The sequence below is a fragment of the Ammospiza nelsoni genome, chromosome 6, assembly GCF_027579445.1.
Source record: "Ammospiza nelsoni isolate bAmmNel1 chromosome 6, bAmmNel1.pri, whole genome shotgun sequence".
Taxonomy (NCBI): domain Eukaryota; kingdom Metazoa; phylum Chordata; class Aves; order Passeriformes; family Passerellidae; genus Ammospiza; species Ammospiza nelsoni.
In genome coordinates this window covers 48,466,644-48,490,439 of record NC_080638.1, presented here as the reverse complement: position 1 = coordinate 48,490,439, position 23,796 = coordinate 48,466,644, and the positions used below count along the sequence as shown (strand labels likewise).

Genomic DNA, 23,796 nt, shown 5'->3' with positions numbered 1-23,796 from the left:
GAAGAGTTTTGCCGTATGGTTAATGGCCAGTGTTGTGAGCAGCACCAAGGGAGAGCACAGACCCTGCTCTGGGTGTGTGGGGCTTCCTCTGGCTCTGCTTGCTCAGGCTGGCAGGGAAGGTTCAGCTCTTTGCCTCTCCTGCCAGTCAGCTGCCATGTCTGTTTGAACACAGGTTCTCAGCGGAAAAACTGCCCTCCACTGTGTGTACCGCGCCTATTAGCAATGCAATAACTGGAATAAAGGTAAAAGACAGCAGATATGGCAGTAATCTTTGATACAGATCACAGTAATTGGGAAGGAGAAGCTGTTTTGATAAATGAAAAAATTGGTTCATGTTAGTTGGGTTAGGTGCCAGAAGGAGTAGAATGAATCCTATAATCTGCTTAGTTGACTTTGAGATATTTTTAAGGAATTGACCTTTTTGACACAGACAACAAAATGTTACTTCACCCAAGAGTTTCCTGGATCTCACAGAATCGCTTTTCAACTGATGATTTTCACTGACTACAATAACTTTGTTTAAAAAACTCAACTTCTTTTGAGAACCTGGTCACCCACCACCACTGTGTCGTATCCAGGGCCATTCATACAAGCTCTCTCCTCTTCAGTTGGAGTCCTGTATTCATATTTACTTTTTTTTTTTTTTTTTACTTAGCCTTCAGAAGAGCCAACTTTTGTTGTCTCATAAACATGGTATCAGCATCAGCAGAACTTGTATAATAATTTTTCTCTGTCTAGAGCTGGCAGAACAATACAATCAGTACAATTTGTGGTCATGCAAGTTCTCCAGTTTGGCTTATTCACAGAATATGCTACTGAATATCTTCCACAGCATGTAGCTGTATTAGAGCATAAGGGAAATATCATAAAGATGTTTAAAAGAAAAAGGAATAAAAGTATGCCCTAATGTTATTCAATCCTGACAAGCACTATTGTCAAAATAAATCTCTATCCTCTATGGACAAACCCCTCAGGTGGTGTCAATCTGCATGACTGATGCTTTTCAATGAAGCGTCCTTGGAATCTTCCCTATGTTTGTGTAAAGCACTGTACATGTATCTGTATACAGGAGAATTTACAGAAGCTACAGAAGTGGTGGTGTGGCTCTGCATGTGGAAGTCAGAGAGCTGTAAGGCAACATGGAACAAGCTGTTTCCTTATCTCACACAAGTCCAGACAAGTGTTTTACACCCATTACATTTTGTTGTTGTAAGTCTTTGAACCAATTTTGAATAGCTCAACCCCAAAGCAGGTGCTAGGCATGAAGACTGAGGATGATGGCCATAACTAGAATTTTGGAGACTCTGCAGAAAGCCTGCCTCAGAAAGGTGACATGTGCCAAAGGGTCAGTGCCACATGGTCCAGAGGCATTTATGTGGGGATGTCTGTGACAGCTGCCTGCCCTCTGCACCTGCCCCTGTCCTCACCTGTGTCAGGGCAGAGTGTAACTGGAGTTTTTAACTGTGCACATCAGCTGTGGAAATCTCACCTATTCCCATTCTTAGCTCAAACTTCTGAGATACCTCTAGTGGTTTGCAAACTGATCCCCCTGGGTAACTCAACAAACACTGGTGAAGCCACACGAGGGAGAGTTTGGGTACAGCTTTTACACCAGGAGGTAAATAATGATGCAGTAACCTCACTGTAAGAATTGAGGAATGTATCTGAGTAAAAAAGGGATCTGTAGGAAACACTACAGGAACTACTAACTCCTGAAATATTCAATCTCTTCCAAATCCCTTTCCCATGTCCCTGAGGTCACTCATTTTCCCTTTCTGGTTTGTCCTGGACAAATGATCTCATTATGCTCATGTACTGCAAGCACATGCTGAGTGAACTCCACTTCTTCTCTGGCACTTAACACTTGCTTTTTGGAGATCAGTTGTAGGCTATTTGCCTTTTCTAGGGCCTGACTGACCTCAAGTACTCTGCTCATACCCAGGGAAGATCCATTATTTTCCCACCATGTTATTCTGCAGCCACCACCTGGTCAAGCTTTCCATGTGTTTCACTGGAGATGCAGGCACTGCCATGTTCTAATTACTCTTACAGCAAAGTATGAGCTGGGAATGGCTGAAGGGATTGCCCAGCCTGCTGGCAGAGCCTGGCTTTATGAACAGGATTTTTAAAACCCCACAACTCCTCAGTTTTGAAGGTGATGCTCTTCTAAGTATGGATTTTCTCTGGAAATGGCATCTGTTATTGTGTTGGCTTGATAGTCTCAGGGTGTTTTAAGAAGTCTGATAAGGACATGCTTATGCAATACACCCTTAGGCTTTACAAACCTTGGATGAGGTTTTTCCAATTTGCAAACAGAGTATGTAGCCCAAGTCAGAGAGAGTTCAATGTGATCATCACATGTGCTGAAGTAAGTGATCACTAAACTCACCTCAAGTCTGGATTTAGCCCAGTTTTATTTTAAGTCTCAAATCTCAGTGTCAGTGGTATAAATGTAAGCAGATACATATTATTTTTAGAGTAGAGCTGAAAGCCTCCTTCCTGTGAATAAATAATAGTATGATTGCAGTATCTCTGTCTTTGTGGGCACTATCTTTGGGCTCTTTGTCATTTCCTGAGATAACCTTTAACCTTCAAAATCTCTTCTGGTATTTCAAGACATTCGTTGATGCATTTCCATGAATGATTCCGATTCCTCACTCCTGGTCTTCAAAGGCCAGCCCAGGCACTAGATTCTATTTTGTTAAAACATGAAGCTCTGCATAAAACCCAAGCCTCTGCATAAAACCCAAGCCTCTGCATAGTCACATCATTGATAGGAATTGTTCCTCTCTGTAACCTATGAGCGATTTTGTTGACTTCCTTGACAGTGTTCCATGCATGTGTTTGTCCAGACTGGGACCTTAGTCTGGAGATTGTTCATCAGCAACTTTCTGCATGTGTTCTCCAACCAACATGTGGAACCATAGCTACAAAGGTTAGTTTTTGACAAAAATCTTCAAAGCATGGTGTTTCTTGGCTGCCTACATATAACGCAAACACAATTCAAAACTCCAGGATCAGAGTTCCCCAGTCTTCATGAGAAATTCCTGCTTTTCAGAAACATTTTGGTCAGTAAACTTGCTTTGTAGATTATGTGAAATGCAAACAAAGAGGAAGAAGACCTGCCAAGATGACACAGATTTGTTATTAAAATCAGTATCCCCAGGAATATTGGAATATAATTCATCATTTAAAAATATTCCTTTGGACCCTGACATCTGATGCCATTCAAGCAGAGCAGGGGGACAGAAAAACTGACTGCTTCCCAAACAACAGCAGCTGCTCAACAGAGATCCCTGGGCTCCTACAGTGACCAGAAACACCAGCTGGCCCAAGTCTACACACCAGGTCAGTGAGGAACAAACAAAGCTCATAGAGACATAGAGCTGAAGGAGAGGTAATTTCACTGGCTTCTGAATGATATCAAGTGCAGATTTACATCATAATGTCTATAAAATTTCTCACTGCATTTATACATCTGTATAAATGCAACATTTAAAATTACCAAAATTAAAAGGACCAAACTGTTACCTACCACACACATAATACAGGCAGGAAGCTCTAGTGTATCCCTCTGCCTTTCCTCAGAGTTGTGCTCACTTGGAATTACCCAGCGTGATTTGGTGCAAGTTAACAGTGGTGTGACAGCATTTGGTTCACAGCAGTGTAGTCATATCCATGGATACAAGAGAATTACAGAGGGATACCATTACAATTGAACCAGAAAGTTAATAAAAAAGAGCTTGCTGATTAGTTAACCTTCAGTGCTTTGGTTATGAAGTCATTGACATGGACAAAAATATTCGACCAGAAACACAAAATATTAAAAAGGAGATTATCTCCTTAGAAACATAAGTACCCATGCAGCCTATAAATAGCTCTGAAATTAAGACATCCCAGACAACATCTGTAAAAGGAAGAATTCACTCCTTGACCTTGTCTCCCACAGCAGGATTAAGCATAGTTGATCCATATCAGGATACAGACACAATGGCTGTTTGATGGTCGAGCCAAGAAAGAGGCAGGCATGGCCAGAGGCAAGGGGGAGCCACACTAAGATAATGTAAAAATCCTAAAGAATGTTCTCCATGCGCAGGATCTCTGAGACAGATCTCTCTTGCTCTATGAAGTATTTTAGCTCTGCTTGGGAAGTACAAACAATCACTTCAATAAAAAATAACGGAATAAAGAATTCAATAAAAAGGGGTGGCAGGGCATGGGGGAGGATGGCAGCATTCATGTGTTTGAATGCAGAATCAGCTGACGAAAAAAATGATGCCCTGGCCAATCTGTCACCCAATGAGATGCACTGGATACCAAAAACCTCTAAGTACAATTTTAGGTGTAGCACATTTAGTATCACCTTATTCCAAGAGTTTATCCTGCAGCCAGTAGAGATGGAAGGAGAAGGACTCACTGCCCAGCTCAAAGGATGCTCCTTAATGTTGTTGTTGAAAGAGTCTTTTCCCTAACTCTGACTTGCAACCTGTCTGGATTAATAAACATCTTATATTTTGAAGTGTTCTTTCCTTTTTTTTTTTTTTTTTAAGAATAATTTTTTACTGTAATTTTAAAAGGATAGTTTCAATGCCCCTCATCCTGTCCCTTTAGCCTATAGCCATTACTTCATTTCTAGCAGAAAATGAGCTTTTAAGGCTTGTATTGTTCTCCAGCTCATGAACAATTTGCATTGAATACACCAATAGGGACTATTTTAAAGGGGGTTTTTTTGAAAAAAAAAAAAGTTGTTAACAAAAATTATAATTTAATTCTAGTTTATTTTGATCATTAACTGGTTTAGAGGTGTTCATACAAGATTTCTGCAAGTAGGCATGACAGAATTACGTAGCCTGTTTGGAAAGCAAGGTGAATGAGGATCAGTGATACTGGTACACCTACTGGTCATAAACACGAGTAACATACAGGGAATAGTAGAGAAAACTTCAAAGTAAAATACAATTAATTTTCCAGAGGCTAATTTTCTTTCACAGTTTTTGTGTTGTACAGTTGTCCATAACTGGAGGTACCTGTGTGCATTTTACCTTCATTTCCTGGTGGGTTTATGTGTGATAAGGCTCAAATGAACATTTTGTGTAATACTACTTTATCTGTACTAGGAGCTTGACGTATCTGAGGCATTTCTTCCCCCTGCAATTTCACTGAAGGATGGAGAAGGTCACTGCTTCTGAGGGTGGGGATGGCTCCCCTGCCCAGTTCCCCTTAAGCACCAGCCATGCTTTATCCACCACATTTGGAGGGTGACAGGAGGGTGTGCAGGCTGCATGCCTTGGAAGTATTCCCAGACAATCCCAGGAGATGAGCTCTCCTCCCAGCCTGACATGTTGCCATACCCCTCTCCCAGTTGTCCTGGCTCTTTGGAGCCACTGAAGGCAGGGGTTTGTACAGTGACCGTGAAGCTGTGGCCAGGATTTGGCTTCCAACTGGCAGAATAAACTTGTCTCCATAACAAGTAGTGTTAATATGTGGGGGGATAGAATGTAAGAAAATAAAGATAGTGCAGAAGGTAATCTCACACCTGAGGAGTTGCAGCTGCACTAATCACCAAAGATTAGGAACAGGCCTGCCCTTAATAGGCCACAGCTGTGTCCAACAAGAAGAAGAGGGCTACAAAAGAGTAGGTTGAGGAGAGGATTGGAGTTTGTTCGCTGTGCTGTGAGGAAGGAGTCAGTGCTGCAAGGAGCTAAACCATGAGAAATCAATAAGAAGGTATGGGAAGTTCACAATAAGATGACAACATTAATATAAGATAATTTAGACTGAACTGGTTTTCTCATACATAAATCATTAACCAGTGACTAGTTCTCACTCCTAACTGCACTAATGTTTCTTATGACTTCAGTACAACAAAGGCTTTTCCACCCACATGATTCTCAATGACCCGTGCCTAATGAGGCTTGAGTTTGTTGCTTGGGTTTGTGTTTTGCAGGTGGAATGTTCTTATTTCAGCAATTTGCAAGGACAGCCAAAACTGGCTCTGGTTTGCTTTGTGGAAAGTGAAGGAACATAGGTCACACAGTTGCTCTCTCACATTCTCATCACTCAAATAACTCATTGCAAAGTGAGGTAGGTCATTGACAGGGCTTGTGATGATTTACAAGGCTCTCTGAAAGCTGATCTGCACTCAAAGGAAGCGCTGCCGCTCATTTCCAGCACCACCAGAACGCGTCATTTCCCTTCACTACACTGCAAACACATCAATTCTGAATCACATGCTCAAGAGAAATTGCACTGAAATGAGCACACATGAAAACTGAAAGAGGAGAGGCCCAGTGCAGGAATGCTGAACTACAAAGTTTCTCTTCAAGAGAAGAAAACAACTCTCTAGAACTACTCAAAGAAAATGAGAAAGTAGGTGTGACCCTTGATCAAAGGCTTAGGGCTCTACAGTCCACTCTGGTTGAAGTGGCCTGATGAGTGAAGGCAACAAGGGGCTGGTTTGCCACTGAATGCGGCAGAGAATGGACACTTCACAAAACACAGCTGCTCTGGCTTTGCTGTTGGCATACAGCTGAAATAGCCCAATACAGGTTTTCCACACCTGGGTAACTTTATCCTTCTTTCTCTAATTGTTTAGGATTTGCTTTTTAGGTTGTCATTGCACATGCTGCTATGTCTCTGACATGGGGTTGCCCAGGGGACTGAATAGTGTGATCCCCTCCCCTTTGTGGCTCTTGTGCAAGACCAATCTGTTCTGACAGTGTCCTCCCAGCTAAGGGGGTAGAGCTCTGTGGATAAGGAAATTGTCTCTCCAAAGCTGACTCATGAATGTGGACAAACCTGAAATAGGTTGTACTTACTTTTCTGTCAGTGCTACCCAGCCAGCTGGTAAAGGACACTGCACTGCTGGAGAGATGGGGTTTTGCTGGGCTGTAAAACTGACACCCTGCAGGGCTTTAACCTCCTGCTGCACTTCCTTAAGGGTAAACTCTAAATTGTATTTCCTTGAGAAATCCCATGGGCTGTATTCTGTGTACCAGAACTCCTGCTGTCTCCTCCCTGTTTTTGGTGGCACCAGTTCCTCCTCAGACCTGCAAGCACTGCTGAATGTTGTTAACCTGTCCTTGGTGTCAGCCTGCACATAACCAAATCAGTGATGGAAAAAATGAGCCTACGTTGTTTTTTCCAGGAAGTCGGAGAGCAGTTCCCTGTCTCATACAGGTGAACACTTTCTCACGCCAGTTACTCATTAGGACAGCAAGTGTGATCTCAGCTCTTTCACAATGATGTTTATAGTCTGTGCCAGTTTGTAAGGACTGCTCTGAATGGCAGCTGGCTGCTGATCTTTAACAGCACTTCTGCACTCCCATTTTTACTCTTTCTAGCCTGTTTTATTCCTCCTTTCTTGGGCTCTGGCACAGTTCAGTCACCATACCATCCCAAAATCCTCATCAAGGCCTCCTAAAATCCAGTACTGAAACACATCCTCCATCTGCCTGCTAATGAAAATCCTTGTCACTCATGGGATCACCATGTCAGTTTAAGCAAAGGAACAGCCAGTTCCAGCCAAGTTTTGGCTGAGAAGTGTTTAGTGAGGTTTTCTAAGATCTAGAAGAACTAGTTTAATAAATCCTTGCTTGCTTGTATGACTGCACCTTCCATCTCCTACACACTTTTCATTATGTCACTTGGATAAAATGCACGTGGTTTTAATGTGAAGTTAAATCCTTGAGCTGCAGTGAAATAATTAACCCTTCACCCTTAAATTCCTTGCTACTGTACAATCTAGTTTTTATAGACCTAAGAGTTAAAGCAATAGTGACAACAAAATACTTGAGGCAAGTGGATATTTGGTCACCATGGAAGGCAGCCTTAGTCATACATATACAAACTTTTGGGCTTGGGAAGTACAGGTAAATAGCACAGCAAAGATACTGTCCCACAAACAAATATTTGTATCTACAGTTATTGGTGCTGACTCAGGATTCTTGAAAATAGTCTCTGAAGAAAATACTGCCAAGAATAAATAACCTGCAGTTTTCAGCTGTTAAACGTCCTGGTAAAGCACTGGTTTGTGACACCTGCACCCATCCACTCAGCTGTATCATTGAGTGGTACCAAGGTGTAACCCATTTCAGCCTGTTTGGCAGAGCAGTCTCTCAAGGGCTGTGTTCTCTCCTCTCTGAATATTTTTGTATGTAACCAAACAGAGATTAAACATGCAAATCCTCACCTTTGCAGTGAAAGTTCATCCTTACTCCTGCCCTACAGCCCCTATTGATATCAGCAAGGGCTGTGGCACATTTACCTCCCAGTGACTCTGGGTGCAAGGCTGAGGAGCCAGTGCTGCAGCACAGGGAAGGCTGAGAATGTGGGGAGCAGGTTGGTTTTCCCTTATTTCCTGCACCTTAAGAGTGCTGCATTCTGGTGTGTTTGCCTGGGAAAGGAGCAGAACAACCTGCAGCTGGGTTAAAGTGTTAAAATTAGGGTAGAGTGGGCTGGTAACTTGTGTTTCTAGTTATGTCATTAAGTACCTTACCTTTCCCAGGGGGATGTGCCCAAAGCTCCAGCTTGGAGGTCAGTGTGTGTTCTCCTTTTGAACCAAGCAATTTTTGATGGAAGAACAGCATTCCAGCTTCTGTGAGCAGCCAGTCACAGGCGTCCATGGGTCTTCTTCTGAGCTCCCTCACTTCAATGGGCCAGGAGGTTTTAAACTGCAGTGATTTCTGTAATGGCTTTTTGTCATCACCCCCTCTCAACAAGGGAAATAAGGTTTGCTTTCACCTGAAAATAGGAGACCAAGAAAAAGTTTTTTTACAACTGGAAACGGTAAATTATTTTTGTGGTTTTTGGCCTTTTTCTTGACTCAGTCCCTTTCAGAAAGGATCTTTTGTGTGCTGTCCTTGCTCTGTGCATGGGTGACACCTGGCTGGCCTCTTCTTCCTGGGGACAGGAACATCTGCTCCTCCTCGGGCAGCCCTGTATGTGCTTTTGGGAGACAGGCCAGCCCTGAGGCTCTCAGCAGGCTCTAGAGAGACGGTGGTGTGAAAATACAGGGCAGGGCAGCAGCACCTGGCCCCGAGCTCCCAAAAAGAGAGATGGGAGGAAAGGCCCAGGCAGGGACACGGGCCCTGAGCAGGCTGGGACAGGCCAAGCTACCTCCTCTTCCACATTGAAAGAGGCATTTCTGGGCAGTGTCACAAGCAAGGGGGACTGTAACAGAGATTGGGAAGGCATCCCAGAAGTACCCCATGAGGTGGCATGACCCCAGCCTAGTGGGAGAGCATATTACTGGGATTCACAAACAGCCCAGGGAGCACTCCCCAGGCAGGGAAAGATTGTCACTGCTAACTGGTCACATCTAGCATTCCTTGATGCGCTTTTACATCAGATGTAACTGAAATAGTTCTGTAAGATCTCTTATGTCTCTGGCTTGTAAAATACAATAATTTCTTACTAGGTTACACTAATATTTCATAATTCATTCTTAATATCATTCTTCAATAAAGCTCTGTGCAAACAATCCATCCCACAGGAAGAACTTCTGCCAGATCCCAGATGTCAAACACATTTTCTTCAAATACAGGAGTTTGTGACCTTTTTGTTTGTTAATGTGACGCCATGGAAATTATTTATAATAAATAAGCATATTTCAGAGTCAGGTGCTCTATGGGCCCTTTTTCAGTGATACAACAGCCCTTCCTGAAACAGGTCTTTCCTGTTTTGTTGTAGGAGTTTTTCCCCCTAACAATGAAGGTTTGGGAACAGTTTGAAACCCTGTTATTGAACCAATTCCAACTACTGCACTGAAAGGTAGACAGTAACTTTTAAGATAATTCATCTTTAAAATCTTTCCTGAAATCAGCAGCAGATAAGGTTCTAACTTTCTCTTTTACCCTGAACTCTGAAAAATTTAATTTTTAAACTGCAGACTGTATAAATATATTGTCTCGCAGCATCAAATCAAAGAGGGAACTTCTGGAATTATTTGAGTCTCATCAAATGTATCAAATTATACATTTGATATGCCAACTGATTTTTGATGTAGCAAGCTCATTTTAAAGCTGGGCTAGAACCACCTACCCACAATCTCCCAGGTAAAAGACCTATAAACAATATCTGAAGGTGTTAATATGTTGATAAAATTTAGTCTTATCTTTTTTCAGTAGATGTGACAGTGTCCTCCCAAACCTGTGCCAGATTAAGAGCATCTGGCTCTTAATGAAGTCAGGCAAGAAAAGGATAAGACTAGAAAACACTGCAAGGAGCATGCCTTGGCTCTGTTACATCCTTTTCTGAACAACACATAAAGGTTTATAACACCTCCTGAGTTTATTGGATTCGTCATCTTGGATCCCTGGACGCTGGCAGCATGAACAAATGTCCCCTGAGGGGAAAACAGAGCCATTTGCTCCTGCACCCACAGTTCCTCCTGTTCATCACTCTGGGCTGAAGCTGATGGCCTGGCCAGAGCAGCACCCTTGTGCCTCAGTGATTACCCACCCTGGAACCTTTCCTCACCTTTGGACAGTTTGGGGCTGGCAGCACTGACAATGTTAAAGGCCACTGTGGAGCACAGAACAACTGCTGCAGCTCACACAGATGGGAGACTGGCTGTGGAGAGACAAAATGTTCTGGTGTACAAAGGATGAATCCTCCTTGTATTTATTATCAGAATGTGTTAATGATGTGTGTATGCAAAGAAAATCTGCTTTACAGCATAAGGCAAAACATAACAAGCCAGAAAATCTATTTTCAAATTCACAGTACAGCAAATCTAAATGAGTTAAGGAGAGCGTCTAATTTGAACAGCAGAGTATCTCCATGTAATTGCTTGTCTAGGCATTGTAGCAACATTTTCAAATGGTACTGGCCATTGTGCAATAAAGCTGTCCTTCTGCAGCTCTGTGGGAAAAGGCAAATGGCTGCAGTCTCCGATGGTTGACAGAATTACAACAGGTAAGAAAGTGTGATGTTAAACATGCATTTGATAAAAGGAGAAAATAAAAATAATAGTCATGGACTGAATTATAGCAGCTTTCTCTAATGAAGTGTGTGGACCACACCCAGCATCTGTGGCAGAGGAGGGAAGGTGTCAGCTAAACCCAAAGGTTATGATGGGAATGGAAAGAAACCAGGCTCCAGCTGAGAGCAGGACAAGGAGGATGAGGAAACAGTTTCATGTTGCTCCTAAAAAACCCTCAGGGGACAAAGATTACTGCTGCAAAAACTTTAATGGTAGTAAAATCCTCTGGCTGCAGAAGTTGTTTGTAAGGAAGGTGTATTAACTTCTTTGAGATTTCAGCTGAAAACCACTCTGCTATTCCACTGAAATCTATGTTGCGAAATCCTTTTTTCTCTCAAAAGGTCTCTGCCTCAGAAAACCTAATTTAGTGGTTACACAGGGAGTTTGGCTATGAGATGGTGTAGGCTGTGTGCTGGACTTGTCCTGATAACGCCCTGCTTTTAGGTCCTGATGGCTGAGCTCATCGCTTGGCTACTGCAATATGCCCTGGAATTTAACTCTGATCATAAGTACATCACTTTATGTTAGTTTCTGCAACTAAAATATTTCATAAGTAGTGGTGTTAAATGCTTGCTTGCTCTGAAGGATTCTCAGCTGGGAGAGAGCTGGGAAAGCTATTTGGAATCATCAGCTGCTTAATTTCATGTAATTCTTCATAAACTAGTCAAGAGCTACTAAGCAATTATGTCTTCCACTTTTGTGTTTAAAGGATTTCAGTGTGCTCTGTGCAAACATTGATTCAACCTCTGAACTCCTTGATTTCTAACATGGAAGCTGGCATGTCAGTAAGTGTGCACAGGTGGTGGGATCAGGTTTCTGATGCAAAGGATCACATGGGAGAATTCAGTCCGAATTTATTCAAAGCTGCGGCCTCCATCAGCATTCCTGCTGAAAACTTTGTTCACTGGAGCATTTGCAGAGAGTGAAGAAAAAGGGTCTTAATCTGTTTGAAAGTGTTTGCAGATGTAAATAATTACTCAAGATTTGTGTCAGTATTTATACATGGGGTTTTTATTATTTCAGTTCCTAAAGGTTTGAGGCCCAGAGATGATAATATAGACTCCTGCTTGTAGCTACTTTCTATAGTCTGCTGGCTACTTCTCTTTCAACAAGAAAAACACTGGGAAGTTGTAATCCAATAGCATAAACAGGCTCAGCAGCAAGTGAAAAAGTCTGCGGTGCAGAGGTTCAAAACAAATGAGACAAGGCCTCACTGGGGAACATGAGAGGTGAAGCATAGCCCAGACTAATAAATTCTCTTCTATTGGCCCTGCATGGGTCTGCTCAAGTATTTGAGCCCTGCGTTTCTGGAGCTGAGAGTGCTGTGGTTTGGCAGAGCCAGCCAGAAGCAGCCCAGTTTATTAGCTTGCTCTGAGTACTGGGGGTGCCTGGAGCAGAGGCACACAAGGAGCAGGAGCAGCTGCACAGAACCAGGAATGGGTGAGGATGAGTGGCTACAATGACAGCCTGGAATGGTCACCAGAGGAGAGGGGAGCCAACAGCAGGAGCCAGTGAGGGAGGGGAACATCACCAGTGAGGCAAGGTTTAGTTGCAGAAAGATACAGCAGAGCATGGAGCACTCTGGGCATGGGCAGGGAAGCAAGATCATATTTGCAGCTGACAAGAAAAGAGGTAAAATTGGTTTCACTGCTGATCTTCAGACTAGGTTTGTTCGCAACAAAAATCTTTCAAGGAAGGAGGGAGGTTTGTCTCCCATCTCAGCTAAAAACATCACAGGGCAGTAATGCTCTCCCCATGCACACAAGATCAGATTGTCCACATCCCTTACCATGCACAGCTGAATTTTCTGCTTATTGAAACAAACTTCCCAATTTTCAAGCAGCTGAAAAGACTGGAAGGTGTCCCAAACCATCAGAAGAGCCACAGAGATGTGTTAAGAGGCCCTCTCAAATTACAGGGCACAGTCTTGCCTGGATGAAGAAGGAAGGTCATATTGCAAACTGTTTTTTTCCTCTAACTGCCTTGTCAAAAGTACTGGTTTTAATGTCTTTTCCTTCGTCAGAGAGGCAACCTGCAGTCCCAATGAATGGCTGCTGCTGCCCTGCAACTCCAGCAGCTGGAGAGCAGTTCAGGCAGGACTGGAAGTCGTTGAGAGCCCGAAAAACCCTGGGGCATGACAATGCCGAGGCAACTTGATAGCAGCAAGCTGCATACAGGGGCCTTATCAGCAGTTTAACAACACACTTCTGTGAACAGTGAAAATAAAGCTGTTTGGTCGTGTAAATTAATCCAGTGAGATGCCTTGAAATGTGTGATTAATGTGCACCTCAGGGAGGACTCAGATAATTCTGGAAGCATACCAGGTTACTGGTATTTCTTTAAAACAGTGACCATGCATAACCTCATGAGCTCCATTAACAGGAGACAGAGCCTCTCTGCTATGTGATACCAGTACTTGCAACTGGCTCGGAGCAGAGATGAACAGAGATGCTTTGTCAGCTCAAAATTTATAAGTCTGTGCTTTTGGCAGAGGGTCTCTCTCCCCTTACAGTGACTCTGGAGCTTGAAGTAGCTGTATTACATTGCATGATGACAGGCATGAAATTCTTAGTTAGCAGCAGATCTGTGGTGTTATTAAATTTAAAATGAAAAATATTATAACAGGAAAAAATACAGTCTTGGTGAATGGGGAAGCCACTAAAGACTGCAAATCAAGACCTATGAGGACAATTGTACAAAACTTCAATGACTGGAAATTTAAGTGCAGTCAGAGTGTAAACATTTCTTGGGGGAAATACACACCTTTCCCTACTAATCCAGCCCCACCTTTTCTTCGTATTTGCCTCTTGGGGTATTGTTCCAGTTACCAAAACTAGAATCAAGGAGAAACCACCTTGACACTTACAGAACTTTTCCTTCCGGCAAAGAAATTTCCAAACCAGAACTTCCTGCTGAAAATTCTAAACCAATCAGCTGTGTGTGATCGCTAAATTACCCTACGAACTGTGCACTCTAGTGGCGGGGGCTTTCTCACGTGTCCGTGTGAGACTAGCACGGATCTATATTCCGACTGGACATGCCGTTTTCTAACATTATAAACATGAAAAAAATCGCTTTTTCTCTCTAAAACAGAAGCCTGGTTGTACTTCTAGCAAAGCGAGAGGCAGCTCTGGACCGACTCTGCAGGTGTCACGGTCCAGCAAGAGCCAAAGAAGAGTCCCTGGCAGCCATTTGGAGGCAAGCTTGCCCCGGCGAGTAGCTCAGGTGAGGCGGGAGAGTCCCGAGCCGCGGGGAAACTCCCCCTGGGCGATAGCGATCGGTGAGTAAGCGCTGCCGAGCGCACCTGGCCGGGCGGGCCGCGGCAGGGCCGGCTGAGGGGGGCAGGCGGGGGAGCGGCAGGGCCGGCTGAGGAGGGCAGAACGGGAGAGCGGCCGTGCCCGGCTGAGGAGGGCAGGACGGGAGAGCGGCCGTGCCCGGCTGAGGAAGGCAGGACGGGAGAGCGGCCGGGCCCGGCTGAGGAGGGCAGGCGGGGGCAGGCGGCGCGCACCGACTGGCGGCTCCAGCGCGGGGAGAGCGGCGGCACCGGTTTCGGCACCGGCTCCGGCTTCGTCCATGCAGCAGCTCCGGCGGGCGGAGGGGCCCGCAGCGCCATCCCAGCAGGTACCGGGCCGGGCGGCGGGGCCAGGGCAGGATCCCCGTCAGGGGGCCGCGGGCAGGGCAGCGGGGAGCAGGAGCTGCCCCGGCGGAGACGGCCGAGTGTCTGTGAGTCCTATAGACTTTGGGAGATGCAGGCAGGTAGTAACTATTTTGAAGTACTGGAGAATGAAGCACTAATTATTCATTCCCAGTACTAACTGGGTAATGAAGTAGTAACTATTTTGAAGTACCGGGGAATTGAATCTTCATTCAAATTAGGCGCGAGGTTCAGTTGTACTTAGGACAGTTGCACTTCAGTTGTACTTAGAACAGTTTCGGCACGCTATTGCTGTATGAAAATGGCCTTCTAAAATTCAAATGTTCTGTGTGAATTAGCAGCTAAGTGATGTCACAGGCCAGCAATAGCTAATTAGATCATCTTCTTCTGCTTCAAGTAATTAGAGATGTGGTTTAGCCACAACTCCAAACGAAGTTGTGAATATAGCTAGACAGTTTCCCTGTGCGTGGGATGAAATTAGCATCAGAAAACACATATTTACCGAAGTTATGTCCTGCTGTATCCACGAGCACTGCTAAAGCAGCAGGTATAATTGTAAGCTGCTTCAAGTTGTCCTGTTGACAGTTGTTGAATCCATACCATGAAGCTGGATCCTGGGTGTTTTGGATCACCCTGGTTGTTAAACAGCAATCAGAAATAAATACCATCATTAATTAAGCTGGTCTTGTAACTCTCCTTTGATGTGGATTTGATTTCTCTAGATAAGAACGAGAAGGTTGGTGTTGTGACTGTTCCTACAATGCACACTTCCAGTCAGCCTGCTGTAATTGTGCAGGAAAATAACTCAGGATTTCCACAGGGCCACAGCTGTCCAATGCCTTCCCATCTAAAAGCTCCTGTGAGCACCCACACCTTGGAGCTGGACCCTTGCAGTCCCAGCCCTCAGTCTCTGATCTGTGCAGGCTCAGGTTTTTCCCAGTGATATTTGCTGAATGCACTAAGGTTTGCTGCTTTTATGTGCGTTTAGTTTTTACAGTGGTGATTAGCTGGGTGTCCAGGCATTCAGAAGTGAGGTGTACCTTGATAAATTCTTCTTGGAGAGTCAGGAATCAGGGAATAAGGACTACTTAAAAACCGTGTAAGGGAATACGTTGCCATGCCTTTTTTCCCTCCCTTCCTGTTCTTTCTAAGTTGTTTCTATAGCTGTTAGACACCTGTGAAGAAACAAGTTCTGATTTTGCATCCTTCTTTTCTCAAGAGAGTGCTAGATCCATAAATCTTTGTGCTGTTCTGGGCTGGTGGTCTCTGGCTTCTTACTTATTAAACTGTTTCACCTTGCTTTCATACACAAATATTCATTAGGTGAGCTGTGATCTTACAACTCAGTGGCTAGGACATAAATCCAGGAGTGGGGAAGTTTAATTTTTCATCCGTTTTCCTATGCTAAATATTAAAATATATATTTGCAGAATACATGTGGCTAAGCAATACTTAATTTCAAGAGAATACATTTGTTACTGAAGTGTCCCTTGATTCTTGCCAATACTTGTAAAAATGACACCTACTAAAAACGTTTCGCCCAGAGGGTATGTTGGACTTTACAGATGTCACATGAATTCCACTGCCCTCCCCTGCATTTAATTTGATGATGGATCCCCAGGTGATTAATTCCTCTTTCTTCTTATGCTGTGGAAAGAATGAATGTGGGCGGGATTGTTCAGTCATGTGTGTGCAGGCTATTAATTTATAATGTTGGAAAAAAGGTTTAGGCACTGGTCTCTTTCTCTTTGTCCTAAACCTCAGGCTTAGTTGTTTTCTTTGTTTGTTCTGTCACTTGTTTAGTATCTGCTGGTTTGGTTTTTGCTCATCCCGCTGGTGGGTGGTTCAGTTTCTGTTGTAAGTTACTCTAAATGCACTCCCCAGGGCTGTGGCTTGGCTGTGAAATGGGCAGTCCTGCTCTGGCCCCCCATTTTCCCCACTGCATTCTGACCCCACCTTGTGCAGTCATCCACAGGGAGAGTTGGAAAACTACTTATTTTTTAAAAGAAAAAAAAAAAAAAAGTTGTTTATTTTGGTCGTTTGATTTTGTATCTAATCAGTGAGCTGGGCCAGCTCAGTGTGCAGCTGCATGTTTACTGGGTCCTGCAGGAGTGGCTGTTGGCAGGGCAGAGCTGAGCAGCCCCCCAGGAGCAGCCAGCCCTTTCAGCAGGCTTGGGACAGGCAGATGCAGCCCCCGTGTGTGTGGGCAGAGCCAGAGGGCCTGCCTGGCCAGCCCAGCCTCAGCTGGGAAACCACACTTTGGCTGCCTGAGGCCTGTCATGTCCCTCCTATCTGCTGTGGCTTACACCAGCAGTACACTTGGACTTTGGTGAAACATTTATTGAACTTTTTTGCTTGATTAAGGTGCTGTTTACTTCGTTTAGTGAATTTTCTGTGATGCATATCCTGAAGTATTTCTCCTCTCTTTGGACTCTTGTTTAATTTTATAGAGGAATGGCTTTGTTTACTCTGAGTTGCTATCTCCCCAGATACCTTAAATCTGGTAAATATTCTCTCTAATCTAAGTAAGACAACACCCAATCTCTGTCAGCAGAGAACTTAGGATCTCATCTCTTTAAAGTGAAAGGCAGAGCAAGCTCTGACTGGAAGTGGAACAGTCTCTGTTTAAGCCATGTTGTTGTAGTTAGTAATGCTGCTCAGGCTCCATCAGGAGGATTCCTTGTGCGCAGAGAAGTAGCCTGGAAGCCTTTTGCAGCCAGCATGGATCTTCACATCTAAACTGAGAAGCCTCATGTGGAAAGAGGTTCAGAACCAGGGTTTGCTTGAGTTTCTTTGTGTTCCATTATATTTTTTTAATGATCTTAATACATCGAACCATGCAGAATTAGTGAGGATACTTGTCTTAAGCTTAGTATGAGTATTTGTTTGCCTGTCATTGCAGCTGAAGTTTGCACTAATTCAGTGCCAAAAATAAATTATGTCATCAATCTGGTGCTTATCTTTCCTGTAAATTGTACCCTGGTGATTTGATTTTGAATCTTTGTTTTTCAGTGATCTAATAGCCAAACTTAAACTGGAGAGAACAGAGGTCCCAAATGAAGGGTGTTGATATTTGGAGGGTCCTTGTGGCCACTGCAATGGCTTGAAGAGTGAATTCTGGAGATACTCCTTTGGCAATTAAACCAGCTTTGAAAAAAAGCAATCTAGAAGGGCCATGTCCCAATGGCTTTGAAACTTCCATGGCACTCCAGTAATTTGGCACCTGTGCTTTGGAGGCTGGAGCCTGGCTGTGAGCAGGCGCAGGGTGCTGCAGCCTGGGCAGGGGTGCCTGGCTCTGGGCACCTGCTCCTGCAGCCTCGTTGGCAGAGCGTGCTGGGGCTGCGTGGATGCACGCCTCTAGTGCCTGAAGCATGGAGAGCCTAAGGCTGCCTGCCTTTGCTGCCCAGCCCCATCATCAGAGCTGGGGGTCCCTTCTCCCTGCAGGAATGCAGCCCCTTTCTCCCCAGAGTTCTCTGTGGGCAGAGGGGCTGGAGGTGGCTTTGCCCACCCTGCTTGCTGAAGCTGGGTCAGGGGCTTCGTGGGGCCAGAGATGGCCCAACCCTTGACCAGGACAGAGAGGGCAGAGCAATGTGAGGCTGTGGCAGAATTCTCTTTGTAAAGGTCAGGCCTGCAGTGAGTGCACTGTGTTTGTACATTTCCAATAAGGAAAGCACCTGCCATGCAGACAGGAGGGTTGGTCAGGATGAGGTGTAAAAGTCACTTGAGCAGTGCCTTTGTGGTTAGTGGTGAATTGATACAAAAGCAAGTTGCATCCTGTTTCTGAGATAAATTCTGTTGTTTAGCACTCTTAAGTGACAATCAAACATTCTCAAGACCAGTTTAATTTTGTGGTAGGGAGAAATTATAAACATTTTAATTCTGTGTTGGTTTTGTTGGGTTTTCTTTCTCCATTAATTACTTTTGCAAAAAGGGCATTGTTGGCCTCTAGACTGGGAGCTTTTTCTGACTTTCCCATTCAGTTCTCCATCTTCTCAGCAGTGACCAGAGTTGCAAAAAAATTTCTTCCATGAGGTCTTAATAAAACACAGAACATCTGCCTAAATTACTCTGGCTTTCATTCTGTTCAGTAGTATAGGTACTTCCAGATGTAGTTTGACCAGGGTGTGAAATCATGGGTCCAAAATCTCTTAGGAAGAGTGTTGATTTAAACTCAATAGAATTTTTTTAAAACCCATACATTTATGGTGTAGCAGTTGTTCACTGTGTGGTTAAACAGTTCTGTCCTAAGGGAAAACAGGGAATGGCAGCTTCCTGCTGCCAGCCTCTGCTCTCAGGACCTCTGTCTCCTCAGAAGGGAACAGAGCCCCACCACCAGGTCCCAGACTTGTAGCAGCATTTGGCCAATAATGATTGGGATCTTAGATACTGCCATTAAATTGAGACAGTTTTGATTTCTGCTGTTTCTCCCCATGTCTGTGCAAAGAAAAATGCCTCTGTTACACAATGCCTGGTTACCACTCATCTGGCTGGGCAGCTGCCAGCAGCTCCAGCCAGTGCAGCTCTGAGAGGCACTGCTGGGGCTCTTATAGTGGTTCTGGGTTCCTGCTCTGGGTGGATTTCATGCAAAAAGTAACAAATAGTTGTACTTTATAAGGACAGTATCCTTCTGGACTTTTATTTCAGTGTGTTTAGGCAGCTTCCTGAGCTCAGTACACATGCCCTGCAGAGCCATACTCCCAGTCTGGTTTGAATTTGAATTATTTAAGATCAGTTCCCATTTCCTGTTCTTGATTCATTCATTTAACCTGTTTTCATATATGAAATGTACTTGAGTCACCTTTCCTCTGTTAATCTCAGACACAGCCTTTCAGCTTTCATCTCTACAGCCTACATGTTTGCTTCCTCTCCCCACTGTGTACCTGGTTCTACAGTGACAGTTTGGGGCAGAACTGCTGAACAGGGAACCCTCACCTATTGGAATCTCCACAATTGATGGGTTTTTTTGTCTTCATCATGAAACAGGATAACAATTATGTGCAAAATAACTATTAAAAAACTGCTCCACCTAAAACAAAGCAGTGTGTACCCAAGTATTGTCCATCTTCATTCTTGTTTTAATGGTAATGAAACTATTTTTCCATGCAAAACTGCTTGGGTTTCCTTCTTTCTTTTCTTCTCTTTTTTTTTTTTTTCCCCAAATATACAGAAGAGCTGTTTGCATTAGCTGTCTGGATGGTGTATGTGTATCCATGTGTTTTCTGTATGGCTCTGTGGTCATGGCAGCAGCTGAGGAATCCTGAGTGCCATTCAATGCTCTTTTTCAGTGTTGCATTGAGTTGGTTTCCAAGGGCCATCTTTTCAAAACTAGACACATTTAGCTGTGTTAGGGAACTCCACAGGCAGATGCTCTTGCCTAAAATACCTTCTCCTTGGCTGTCTTGTTGAAAAATGAATCCAGATGTTTCCAGTTTTGTTTGGTATCAGAGCTATAGAAGGACTGCTGACAGTTCTATTTTCATGGCTTCTTGGCATTAATGGCAGAAAGAGAAAAAAATTGGATTAAAACCTGACACAGAATACATAAAGTCTTAAGTTTTAAGTTAGGTTATAAAGTAACAATTGGTGATTGTTGTGATTTGTTCCTAATCTGCTTAGAGCAAAGGACTTATCTTATGTTGAATTCTTTCCATGTTCTCATCAAAAGCCAAGTTCTTTTTTTACAGATATTTTAGTCTCTTCAGCTTTCTTTTCCGGTGTCCTGACTTCAACTCTTGCTTTGCCGTTTTCCATCTGAATTCAGAAAGGTCTGCAGTCCAACATAATGGATTTATTCTTTTGTTTACTGCCCCAGTACATACAATATTGTACATTCTTGTCCAAGTCAGTGAATTTATCTTTTGTTCACAGGAACAGTGTTGTCAGATCAGTAATTGGATGAATTGGTTGCTTGCCTAATGCAACATTAGGAAGAAACATTATATCAACTTTTACAGCCCAGAGCAGAGGGGATTCAGCATATTAAAATGCACAGTTTTAAGCTTTGTCATGGGATAGATTTATAATGTTTCCTTCTTAATTCAAATATAAATCTCACACTAGAAAAACTGGTTCAGATTTACGGAATTTTTTCTTTTGGCACTTGTAAATGATATTATTAATGTTTTGCATCCTGGGGTAGGATTGGGTTAGGTCTGCATTTGAGGGCTGCAGGTGCAAGGCTGTCGTGCTAAACCAGAGGCAGGGTGTCCCTGGGGCCCCTGTCAGAAGGACAGCTTTGGATCCTGTACTCGTGCCAGGGTTTGTTCCCCTTCTCCAAGGGGTGCCTGAAAAGCAGAAGCAGTTGTTCCTGTAGCACAATAGCTCAAGCACACACACCTGCTCAGCTTTATTTTTCTTAGGGGAAGTAGGCAGGAGCAGTTATTCTGCTTTGTGATGTGCTCTGGTGCTCTGTGCCTGGGCTGTGTGTGCAGATGTGCTGAAAGCCTCTTGGCCTCCTCCAGGCTGGAGCCCTGGGAAGAAGCAGCTGCTGAGCTGAACGAGACCACAGCTAGATTGCACAAGTGATCTTTAGGGTTCAGCTCAGGGCCTGCACGAAGAGAGACATACATTAGATCATCTTTGTCTGGGCAGAGAGGCTGGAAAGAGAAGGCAAAGCTGGAGTGGGACACGGTATGTTCCCTCAAAAGTGCGTGTGGGAAGATGCGGCTGCTCCAGGAGAAGTTTCTGCCCTGGCACAATTAGAGCTGGACCTCGTTGGCAGGAGAAGATGCAGAGCAGCTCATGGGCTCACAGTGAGCTCTGCTTTTACTGCTATTGACAACTCCTAAGCTAAGAACTGATATCTGAGGTGGTTTCCTTTCCCTCGAAAGTTGTCACATCCTGGGTGATAGCAGTGACATATTAAGCACTCCTGCTGATTACAAGAGTTTTAAACTTTGCCTGCAACTGTTACCTGTAGGAGAGCCCAGCAAACAATATCTTACCTGAAAGCTATGGCAGTCACCAAAGGGAGTGTGGAGATGCTGTCTGCAGGCTCCCACCTTCCTCATCTTTTTCACTTGCTCAAAATACAGTCAGAAGGATGCAGAGCCGATAGTGGACTGGCAGTTTGGAATGTCAATACAGTGCTGTAAGAGTGCGAGCAAGCTTGTCATTACAAGTGTTAGTCTAAGGTGAGAAAATATTTCATTTAGTATCTTGTGATATTTTGAGGCTGAGGTGGATAGTTCCTGGAGATAGTTACAATATTAGTAGTGAAGGAAATTAGTTATTGCAATATTTTCTGAAATAAAAACATGTCTTTCTGCTAAAGTTGCTGAGTGTAGCGCAGTCATAACTTGTTGAAATCCACTGGTGTCAGAAGCTGAGGAGAGTGGGACATGGGCTCATAATGGGCCTTCTGGTCTTCAGAAGCAAAATTCTGCTTTAGCAAACTGTAGTGAATGAGAGGAGGTTGCAGCACAGGACTGACAGCTCATACCCATTATCTGTTCCATTCAGTTTCCTGTTTTTGTGATCAGTGAGAGGAACGTGTAAAGTTTCCCCTGATGTGCTGCTGTGTCATCATTTACCAGTGTGGGAAGATGCTTCCTGAGCCTGGGCAGTTGGTGGCTTGTTTGCATCACGGAGTGTGACTTTACCCTCTATTTCTGTTACCTGATTCCACTGCATAACTGCTCAAACAGCACTGGGAGCCTCTTTGCCCAAGGCAGGCTGTGCAATGGTCTGTCATAAAATCTCCATCAGCTACACTAGGTTAATGATGCATGGTCTTCTCTTGAGTTTTAAATATCCAATTACACTCTTTTTTTCATTTGCTGGACTGGGAGAGTTTTGCATCTGTTGAACTGTTTGTAAGATGTCTCTCACAAGAATGTCTTTCTGGTTGTGTCCTTCAAAAGCCTCATAACTTCTCTTTTTCTCTTGTGTTATTTCAGCGTCTTCTTTGTGATCCACTGCTTTCAGGATGAAATCCCTTTTTTTTTTTTTCCAGTCACAAAAAAAAAGAGAAAGCCTCATATTATCCTTATTTCCTTGGAAGGCAGAAGAAGTGGAATAATCTCTGTGTGCAAATTTCCAGAGCTTTCATGCTCTTGCAAGAGTTGTGGCTACAAGCAGAGGAGGGGGGTGTAGGCATGCACACACCCACCCACTGGTTACTGCAAATATCACTGCTGTGGGCTTCTTCCAGAAATAGGTACAGAAAGGAGCTTCTTATCATGCACCTGGTAGGTGTGTGTCGGCATGACATTTTTTGTTTCCTCTTTTTGTAATTCCTGCAGACATCCTGCTACTGTTCAAGTTTATAATGAATAGGACTGAAAGCTGTGTCCTCTTTTCACATGCTCAGGCCCACTTGAAATACTCTCCTGTGTGGGCAGTACAAGTCAGACCCGCATACAGTCCCCATAAAACTAGTATTTTTAATTTTTTTTTAACTGTGGGCTTTATATTTTTGGTAAGTGTGTGTGGGTACATGTGCTGTCCTTGCTGCTGTAGTAGCAAAGTACCTGGAGGCAAATGTCTCAAAACCATTGAGGCTGTTTTACTAGGGCTGGCTGGTTTTGAGATGTGGTGGCCATCAGCCACCCCTCTTGAGCTGGAGAGCTGTGCTGAGAGGGGTGCACAGCTCCCAGACACTCTCCCCCAGAAGCAAAACCACAAAACAGCTGGCTGTGGAAGTTAAGCCTGGAGCAGCATCTGCACCATCAAAAGATAATCCATCTGACCTACATCAGAAGCAGCTTTTGCTGTGCTGTGCTTCTGTAAAACATCTGGAGAGCTGAGCTGGTGCTGTTGTGCTCTCTGAAGGATTTATATGCCTGGGACTGACTGCATCTTGTGGATCCAAAAGGCACAAAGTCATAGAGCAGCATAAACAGGTAGCAGAGGAGGTATCAGAAACGAGGTGTTTGGCTGAAGTGTGAACTGGCAAGCTTGAGCTCACTTTCTCCAGAGGGCAGATCCTCATGTGTTGCAAAGGGTCCTGGCTCCTCTGGGGCTCCTGGAGCTGTAGACATTTAGGTCATTCAAAGATCTGTCCCAAATGCTTTATAACAATAGATAATCCCCCTTTTTCTGGGTATTTTGTTTTACACATCCTGCTGTGTGAGAACTTACTGCTACTAGAACTTTGCTGTGGTATGTTTCTAAAATGCAGATCTGAGAATGCATTATTATCATTTATGACTGGCAA

The 23,796-nt window shown here is 44.0% G+C and overlaps 1 protein-coding gene and 1 long non-coding RNA gene across 3 annotated transcripts in view; both read left to right on the top strand.

Moving 5' to 3' along the window:
- Window positions 1-5,945: 5,945 nt before the first annotated feature.
- LOC132075088 (uncharacterized) lies at window positions 5,946-10,759 on the top strand. Its single transcript, XR_009418711.1, has 4 exons — window positions 5,946-6,084; window positions 8,507-8,787; window positions 9,691-9,771; window positions 10,128-10,759. It is a non-coding gene; the product is annotated as an uncharacterized LOC132075088 (long non-coding RNA).
- A 3,238-nt stretch (window positions 10,760-13,997) lies between these two features.
- TC2N (tandem C2 domains, nuclear) overlaps window positions 13,998-23,796 on the top strand; it is a 30,756-nt gene continuing 20,957 nt past the window's right edge. The window contains exon 1 of one of the 2 annotated variants that reach the window (XM_059475182.1): window positions 13,998-14,209. The gene's annotated coding sequence lies outside the window, so the exon portion shown is untranslated. Of the gene's footprint in view, window positions 14,210-14,430; window positions 14,606-23,796 lie in introns of those variants that run through there. The other variant, XM_059475181.1, reaches the window with a different exon arrangement.